The following is a 10485-nucleotide window of genomic DNA, read 5'->3' as shown; positions in this document are numbered from 1 at the left end:
ATCATTCTATATAAACTGGAGCAAACTGCAAGGCATTGTTTTTTATATATATAAATTTTATTGAATTTACAATTAAAAAATAACATAACAACATTACATATGCAACAGAGAGAGAAAAAGAAGAAAGAAAGAAGAGAAAAGAGAGAGGAAAAAAAAAACGCGGTCTTGCGACCGAAAAAGGAGAAAAAGGAGTATAAAAGAGAGAAAAAAACAAAGAGACGGAAGAAAAAGAAAATACGTTAAAACCAGACAGATATTCTTTTTGACAGTCTGCAAGATCCAATTCTCCTACCTTACTTTAAATATACACATCTTATCACTATTTATGCTTAAATTACCCATTATTCATTGAACAGTTTATCTCTGATATAACCAATTATACCACGCATTCCAATTATTATCAAATGCTGAAGACTCTTTATTTTTAAGAGCTATGGTTAAATTGTCCATTTCTGCGCAGTCACATATTTTCTGAATGACCAATTGATCTGTAGGTAAACAGGATGATTTCCAGCACTGGGCAAATGCTAATCTGCGCAGTTAGAATATGAATTATTATATATTTCGTCTTTTTAGGAAAATGTTTATCAGAGATCCCTAGTAGGAAGAACTCTGGTTTGTACTCGATTTGTTCTTTGGTTATCTCCTCCAGCCATTTTCTAATTTTTTGCCAGTATTTCTGGGCTTCTTTTACAGGTCCACCACATATGAAAGTAGGATCCTCTATGTTTTTACATTTCCAACATTTTGGACTAGAGTTTGGGTTCATTTTCGCTAACCTCGAAGGGATAAGTGCCATCTATATAACATTTTATACATATTTTCTTTTACGCCGCAGATTTCGTAATCTTAATGATTCTATTCCAGATCTTTTCCCATTCTGTTAATGTAATGCTTCTTCCAATATTCCTACTCCACATTATCATGTTCCCTTTCACTATCTCTTGCTCTAATTCTACCTCCAATAAATATTTATAAAATTTAGAGATATTCTTTTTATTTGATCCTAATAAGATTTTATCTAAGTGTTGTAATTTGCTATAGATTCCAAACTCTTTGATATCTTGTTTGTATCTACTATGGATTTGTATATATAACCACTGATCAATTTTAAATCCCTGTTCCTGTAAGTCCTGTCGAGTTCTTAATTTTCCTAAAGGGTCTAATAAATCTTTATATTTAGTCGTTTTGTTATATCCAAATTGTTGGGATGAACCATTGCCTCCATTGTTGAAAGCCAAATCGAATTTTTAAATAATGTTTTTTACATATTTTTTTCCAATTAGTTAATAGTGAATCTCTAATAAGATGTCTATGAAAGTACGCCTGTTTAGTTTTCCCCACATCCCATAGAAATGCGTGCCATCCTCTCTGAAGGTCGTGCCCTTCCAAGACTAAAGTTCTTTTGTTCCGTAAATTGACCCAGTCTTTTAACCATAATAAGTTGGCTGCCCAATAATATAATTCCCAGTTTGGAAGCGCTAGCCCACCTCTACTTTTGCATCTTGTAAGGCCTTAATACTGATTCTAGCTTTTTTCCCTTGCCAAATAAATTTAAGAGTTACCTTATTTATATCATCAAAAAAAATTTTTGGTAATTTTATTGGGATTGTCTGGAATAAGTAAAGGAGTTTTGGTAAGATGTTCATTTTGATTGTGGCAATCCTGCCCAGTAGAGAAAGCTGCAACTTATTCCAAGATTCTAGATCTTTCTTAATTTGCTGTAACAGTTTATCATAATTATTCTCTTTGAGTGATTTACTATGTGGTGTTAACCATATGCCTAAATATTTGACCTTTTTGTTGCCTGTATCCCCATGGTTTTTCTAATTCTTTCCTCTGGTTCTCTGTTAGATTTTTAGTCAGTAATTTCGTCTTATTTCTGTTAATCTTTAATCCTGCTACTGAGCCATATTGTTCTAGTTCTTTTATTAGATTATGTTCTTTTCCATGGGATCCTCTAGGAAGAAAACCATATCGCCTGCAAACGCCTGTAATTTATATTCCTCTGCTTTGACCCTAACTCCTTGGATTTCAGAATTTTGTCTTATCGCGTTAACAATGATTCTAAAGCAAATATAAATAAGAGGGGTGAGAGAGGGCAACCCTGTCTAACGCCCTTTTCAATGCTTAGTGGGCCTGTTTGTTCACCATTAATTAGTATATTGGCTTGTTGGGTATTGTAAATTGTTGTGATAATATTCTCGAATTTAGTGCCCAGATTCATGTTATAGATTTTTTGTATTAAAAAGTGCCAATGTAAGTTATCGAATGCTTTCTCCGCATCTAGAAACATGAGTGTAAATTGTTTCTCTGGATGAGCTTCATAATATTCTAAGATGTCAATAACGGTTCTTAAATTGTTTTTAATTTGGCGGAATGGAAGGAAACCATTTTGGTCTTCATGAATGTATAAATTTAAAACTTGTTTTACTCTATTCGCTATAATTGAGGTAAATAATTTATAATCGGCGTTTAAAAGTGAGATTGGTCTATAATTGTTGATATATCTGGCATCCACATCCTCCTTCGAATTAACGCAATCAACGCCTCCCTCCATGAGTCTGGCATTTTGGCAGCCAAAAGTACTTCGTTAAACACTTCCAGCATCAGAGGCCCTACTAAATCTATTGTGGCTTTATACAATTCTACTGGAATCCCATCTGGACCAGGGGATTTATTATTACATTGATTTTCCATTGCAGATTTTAACTCAGACCATGTAATATCCTTATTTAGTAATTCTTTGTCTCCTTCCCTATTATTTTATCATTCGTATTCTCCAGATAAGTTCTTATTTTATCCTCATTGATTTCTTCTTTTTTATATAATCTTTGAAAATAGTTTAATATAATATCCTTTTTCTTCTCAATCTCATGTTGTGGGATGCCTTTCTCGTCTATTAATTGGTGTATCAATCTCTTTTCTTTTTCTTTTTAAGTTTATAAGATAGCCATCTTCCTGGTTTATTGGCGTGTTCAAAATAATTTTGTTTGGACCTTCTCAAGCTAACTTCTATTTTATCTTGTTCAATTAAATTCAGCTTATGTTTGGCTAGTATTAACTGATTTTGTAGTCCTTGGATCTTAGGGTTTTTTGTAATTGCATTTCTAAGTCTTGGATTTGTTGTTGTAACACGTTTTGTTGGGCATAAATTCTCTTGTTTCTCATAGCATTATAGGAAATTGTTGTGCCTCTTATAATTGCTTTCATAGTATCCCAAATGTTCTGTTTTGAGGTTGTTTCATTATTATTATCTTTTAGAAAATAGTTTAGCTCCTCTTTCAGTTTATTAATATACTCTTCTTCGCTTACAATTTGGTTGTTTAGTGTCCATCTTTTTTTATTCGTCTCCTATCTCTCCAAATTAGCTGTATTGGGTTATGATCAGCCCATTCATTCGGTAGGATTTTGATTTCTTTTATTTCATTAGCCAAGTCCAAATCCATCCAAGCCATATCTATTCTGGTCCAAGTCTTATGTGGGTTAGAATAGTATGTAAATTGTTTTCCTTCAAGATTCGCTCCCTCCATAGATCTTTTTAAATTTAGCTCTCTCAACATTTCCTTACATGCCGCAGAAAGTTCCCTTTTCCCCTTCTTGTTTTTCCCCATATTACTATGGTCTTTCTGGTAGTCTGCAATGGAGTTAAAATCGCCAATCAAGCAAATGTTTTTTTTCAAAGCCTACTATTTTTTGGTGAAGGTGTTTAAAAATTTCCCCTGGTCATCATTTGGGGCATAGATTGCTACAAGTAAAAATGTGATGTGGTTTATCCAAACTTGTATAACCAGAGTTCTTCCTTCGGGATCCGACCAGATTAATTCTGCCTTTACATCTTGTTTTACATAAATTGCAATTCCTTTTTCTTGTGTTTGTCGGCCGGTGCTGTGAAAAGTTTACCTAATTTTGGACAAATTAGATGTCTTTCGTCATTTTTGAAATATGTGTCTCTTGAAGACATATTATATCTGCGTTATGTTGAATAAGTTTTGAGAATATCCTTTTTTTTTGATAATGAATTTAATCCGTTTATATTGATGGAGAGCAACTTCTTCCCCTCCACCATTTATCTACTTCTGCTTAGATTTTTGCCTAGTAATGATTCGGAGCATTGTTTTAAATATGTAGAGTAGTGGCTGCATCTAGTTTGTCTTAATTATTAATGTGTTTATTGGTTTGGCTGTTAAGGTAGAAACTAATTTTGTTGGGTGGACTTTGGGTTGCTTTTTTTTTCTTATTTGCACCATGCCTTGCTAAATAGAATACTAACAGGAGTAGTTACAGTAATAACAGTAGCGGTCCTATTGTTTTTCCAAGCATCCAAAACATCTTGGACAGCACCTCAGACCATAAGAAAAAAATACTTTTAAAAATGCAAACTGCTTCTATTCTCACTGCAGTAATTGAACCTGGGGCATGAATTAAACAGATGTTTCTCTTGCTCCAGCTCTGGAGAAAGGAATAACAGCACTGGCAGTTTCAGCTAAGAGTTACTGTGAAGATAAACCACAGGCAGTGAATGGAATTCCCTTGAGTCCGTTGGAAAATGGGTGGAATAAAAAATGGGTGTTTTTTTAAAAGAACAATGCAAAATGAGTTATGCATACAAATCCATATTTACCCACAGGAAATAGGTTATTTTAAAAAGTGTGTTTGCAGAAGAAGCAGTGTGTTTTGGTCTCTGATATAGAAAACCAAAGAGTCGAGAAAAAATTGGAAGGAATTTAACTTTGGGAGAGGTTTCTCCTTAAATGTTTCCCTCATGTCTTCTTCCTGGATTATTCATTATCAAAACAGCTACACTGAGCTACTTAAGGTCTCCATTTCTCACACTCAACAATGCAAATCACATTCCAGGGATTTTGGATGAATAAAAACATCTTTGCGGAACCTTGGTGCTCTCTGAGCTTGGTTGTTTTCTTGCAGATATTTCATTAGTTGACTCGGAAACATCTTCACCGCACTGAAGATGTTACAGGTAGCCCTTGACTTATAACGATTTGTTCAGTGGCTATTTGAAATTGAAATTAAAATGGCACTGAAAAAAAGTGATTTATGACCATTACTCGCTCTTACAGCTGTTGCAGTAATCCCTGGTGATCAAAATTCTGGCTCTTGGCAACTGGCAGGTATTTACAAGAATTGCCACATCACCATTTATGATCTTCCCAGCTGGCTTCCAACAAGCAAAGTCAACTGGGAAAGCTGGATTCGCTTAACAACCGTATGATTCATTTAATGATTTGCTTAACAACCATGACAAATAATATCATAAAACTGGGTGCAATTTGCTTAGCAATGGTCCCAACTGTCTGGTTGGAGTGCATGCTAGCCATGGTGACATAGTGATCAGAATGCAGTATTGCAGGTTAAGTCACTGCCCGCTGCCAGTAGTTCGAGTCTCACCGGCTCAGGGTTGACTCAGCCTTCCATCTTTCCAAGATTGGTAAAATGAGGAGCCAGATTGTTGGAGACAATATCCCAACTCGGTAAATGGCTTAGAGACGGCTGTAAAGCACCATGAAGCAGTATGTCTAACTGCTATTGCTATAATGAAAAGTCTGCAAGAAAATAACCAAGTTTGGAGGACTCCCAGTTCAACCCTGAGCTACAAATATTATCTTCTGAAGACATTGTTATCATCAAAAATAGCTTCATGATTCTAAAAAAAAAAATCAACATTTCCATAATGTCTGGATAAAGGTTATTGAGTACAACAGGAAGGGGTTTTATTTTCCCCTCGAATTTGGCAGTATTTTGGCTACGGAAAGACTGGCTCTCTCTTTCTCTGCTGTTCAATTATTTTTTATTGGCTGACAATGGCCCAATAAAATAGAAATATGTTGGGAAATGTAAAATATGTCCACTGGAAATACTACAGAATGTATTCTAATTGATTCATTTTACCAATCCAAATTAAAAACAATAATTTATCTGATAATTTCAAGTACTGAAGGTGAGAATTCATTCTTTTGTGGGATGTGGGACAAGAGTACTCAATATACCCACTTTTTCAAAAAGGACAGTGTCAATGTTCACACGACAGCCTTAACTAGTCAGAAAATGGCTTATTTCAGCAGGTTAAACTTCTGGGATGAACACATCTATTTCAAACCTTACTTTCCTTTCTTTTTAAAAAAACAGCTAAGCCTGAGATCCAGTCCTATCTGCAAAAAAAGGATAAAATACTGACCTATTTTTTAATTATTAAATAGCTTATTGATTATTTAAAAAAAACAACTGTGCAGGCATTCCACAGAGTTAAAGGTGTTAGACTAGGTACAGGGAGAACTGAGCTCTAATCTTTCTTTAGATACAAATGCCAGCTAGGTGATTTTGGGCCAGCTACAGGCAGTCCTCGACTTACGACCACAATTGAGGCCAAAATGTATGCTGTTAAGTGAGTTTTGTCCCATTTTACAATCTTTCCAGGTACAGTTGTTAAGAGAATCACCTTAGCTGTTAAGTTAGTAACCCAGTTGTTAAGTTAATCTGGTTTCCCCCATTCGCTTGGCTTGCCCAGAAGGTTGCAAAAGGGAATCACGTGACCCCAGGATCCTGCAACCGTCATAAATATGAATCCATGGCCAAGCGTCTGCAGCAACTGTAAGTTTGAAAAATGGTCACAAGTGGTGCAGTGGTTAGAATGCAGAACTGCAAGGCTACTTCTGCTGACTGCCGGCTGCCTGCAATTTGGCAGTTCGAATCCCACCAGGCTCAAGGTTGACTCAGTCTTCCATCCTTCTGAGGTGGGTAAAATGAGGACCCAGATGGTTGGGGGCAATAGGCTTGTTAGGAATATAAGTCACCTAACAGGTATTTGGGTTGGAAATATATAAACCAGGATAGACATTTTAATACTGTATCCTTAAGAGAATCCTAAAAGTGTAATTGGGTGTGGTTTCTCAAACGGCCATAAGATGGAGCCAGAAACCTGGGTTGTCTTAGTCTTAGTCTCAAAAAAGAGTCTCAGAAGACAGTGTGTCTGTTTCCTTCTGTTGGAGAGTATTGCCATTCCTCCATTTTTCCTAATTGACTGATATTCTTGGATTTGATGTAAGTCTGTTACTGAACTGTTTTTGATACTGGACTTTGATATTTGGATTATCCCTGGACTGGACACTGACTGCCTTACCTGTGAATGACTTTGGACTGCTTATCTTGAACTTTGCTTAACCGTTTATTGAAAGTAAAAACCTACATTTACTGTACAGTGTATCTGTGTTCTGTGTGTGTATTATTCAACACTTCTCTCACTACGTCTCCCTGTATGCGCTCATTCTCCTAACGGGGAATTACCTCAACAAGGCTGACTCTGTAAACCGCTTAGGTAGGGCTGTAAAGCACTGTGAAGTGGTATATAAGTCTAAGTGCTGTTGCAATAAGTAACTTTTTCAGTGCTGTTTTAACTTTGAATGGTCACTAAATGAACTGTTGCAAGTCGAGGACCACCTGTTACTCTTTACTGAGGCAGGGAATTTTTTAAAAAACCAAAACAAAACTACCCCAGAAGCAGATATTGGCAAATGACTTCTGAAAATGTTGCCAAGGAAACAGCATAGTCCTGTTATTATGGACCTCTGATTGATAAAAACAGAATGCTGTTACATAATACTACACTGCTCAAAAAAATAAAGGGAACACTTAAACAACACAATGTAACTCCAAGTCAATCACACTTCTGTGAAATCAAACTGTCCACTTAGGGAGCAACACTGATTGACAATCAATTTCACATGCCATTGTGCAAATGGAATAGACAACAGGTGGAAAGCACAGGCAGTTAGCAAGACATCCCCAATAAAGGAGTGGTTCTGCAGGTGGTGACCACACACCACTTCTCAGTTCCTATGCTTTCTGGCTGATGGTTTGGTCACTTTTGAATGCCTGAGGTGCTTTCACTCTAGTGGTAGCATGAGACGGAGTCTACAACCCACACAAGTGGCTCAGGTAGTGCAGCTCATCCAGGATGGCATATCAATGCAAGCTGTGGCAAGAAGGTTTGCTGTGTCTGTCAGCATAGTGTCCAGAGCATGGAGGCGCTACCAGGAGACAGGCCAGTACATCAGGAGACATGGAGGAGGCCGTAGGAGGGCAACAACCCAGCATCAGGACCGCTACCTCTGCCTTTGTGCAAGGAGGGACAGGAGGAGCACTGCCAGAGCCCTGCAAAATGACCTCCAGTGGGCCACAAATGTGCATGTGGGTGCTCATACAGTCAAAAACAGACTCCATGAGGGTGGTATGAGGGCCCGACGTCCACAGATGGGGGTTGTGCTTACAGCCCAACACCGTGCAGGATGTTTGGCATTTGCCAGAGAACACCAAGATTGGCAAATTCGCCACTGGCACCCTGTGCTCTTCACAGATGAAAGCAGGTTCACACTGAGCACATGGGACAGACGTGACAGGGTCTAGAGATGCCGTGAAGAACGTTCTGCTGCCTGCAATATCCTCCAGCACGACCGATTTGGCAGTGGGTCAGTAATGGTGTGGGGTGGCATTTCTTTAGAGGGCCGCACAGCCCTCCATGTGCTTGCCAGAGGTAGCCTGACTGCCATTAGGTACCAAGATGAGATCCTCAGACCCCTTGTGAGACCATATGCTGGTGCAGTTGGCCCTGGGTTTCTCCTAATGCAAGACAATGCTAGACCTCATGTGGCTGGAGTGTGTCAGCAGTTCCTACAAGATGAAGGCATTGATGCTATGGACTGGCTCGCCCGTTCCCCAGACCTGAATCCAATCGAGCACATCTGGGACATCATGTCTCGCTCCATCCACCAACGCCACATTGCACCACAGACTGTCCAGGAGTTGGGGGATGCTTTAGTCCAGGTGTGGGAGGAGATCCCTCAGGAGACCATCCACTATCTCATCAGGAGCACGCCCAGGAGTTGTAGGGAGGTCACACAGGCACGTGGAGGCCACACACACGACTGAGCCTCATTTTGACTTGTTTTAAAGACATTACATCAAAGTTGGATCAGCCTGTCGTGTTTTTTTCCACTTTAATTTTGAGTGTAGCTCCAAATCCAGACCTCCATGGGTTGCTAAATTTGATTTCCATTGATAATTTTTGTGTGATTCTGTTGTCAGCACATTCAGTTATGTAATGAACAAAGTATTTAATAAGAATATTTCATTCATTCAGATCTAGGATGTCTTATTTTTGTGTTCCCTTTATTTTTTTGAGCAGTGTATTATTTATAGGTTACAAGATTTGGTACTCATTATTAATTCTCAGCTTTGAACGCTCTGAATAATGTGAAGCACGCAAATAGTATTTAGTAAAACCAGCAGTCCATGTCTGTCATGCTCTCTTCAGGCTGGGAATTTGTACAGAAATATACAGGTAGTCCTTGACTTATGACCACAAGTGGTGCTGAAGTGACCCTGGAACGCTGCAAACGTCACAAATACACACCGGTTGCCAAGTGCCTGAATTTTGATCACGTGACCGTGGAGGTGCTGTGACAGTCATAAGTGCGAGGACTGGTCGTAAGTCACTGTTTTCGGTGCCTTTGGAAGTCTGAACGGCCACTAAACAAGTGGCTGTAAGTTGAGGACTGCCTATGTAGGACATTCTTCTTATACAGGTAGTCCTGAACTTACGACCACAATTGAGCCCAGAATTTATGTTGTTAAGTAAGATTTTTTAAAAATTTTTGCCCCATTTTAGGACTGTTCTCCCCACAGCTATTAAGTGAATCACTGCAGCCACATGGTTGTTAAGTGAATCTGGCTTCCCCACTGACTTTGCTTGTCAGAAGGTCACAAAAAGGGAATCACATGACCTTGGGACACAGCATATAAATCTTGACAAGTGACCAATGTAAATCACCTGACCCTGGGGATGCTGCAATGGTCATAAGTGTGAAAAATGGTCATAAGTGACTTTTTTCGGTGCCGCTGTAACTTTGAACGGTCACTAATGAACTGTTGTAAGTCGAGTACTACCTACACTGTCATCCCTGATACTGATTGGCTCAACTGCTGTGACATTATGAAACCATCTCACCATCCCTGTAAGGAGGAAGAGTATTTATATAGTCTCATCTTCTGAAACGGAAAGAATACATATCGATTTGGCTGGAATTAATACCTCATGTTGAACCTATAATTTGAAAAGCTGGGGAAAAAATTAATGCCTGGAATGAGTTTTCAAAGATTTCATTTTACAGAGTAGTGAAAAAGACAAGATGCTTGAAAAAAAAATGGCTGCAGAAACTCCAGGAACGGAGATATTAAGAAAAAAAACCCCAAACAAATAGATGGTGTTTCATTTCACTCCGCTTTGGGATTCTCCTAGCATTTTAATATTTTCTCCCGGTGCCAAAAAATCTCCTGTTGGTTCCTGAAGGGCTTTTTATGACAGCCAAGGGCACCCATGTTGAAAATACAATTACTGTACCACTTTAAGTGAATTGATTTCCAAATAAAATGGCTGGGTTGATGGGGGAGATAGAAATTTCAACACTGATA

This window comes from Pseudonaja textilis, chromosome 1, assembly GCF_049901715.1.
Source record: "Pseudonaja textilis isolate UNSWEBS1 chromosome 1, rPseTex1.2, whole genome shotgun sequence".
NCBI classification, from domain to species: domain Eukaryota; kingdom Metazoa; phylum Chordata; class Lepidosauria; order Squamata; family Elapidae; genus Pseudonaja; species Pseudonaja textilis.
Note: the sequence above shows the minus strand (reverse complement) of the source record.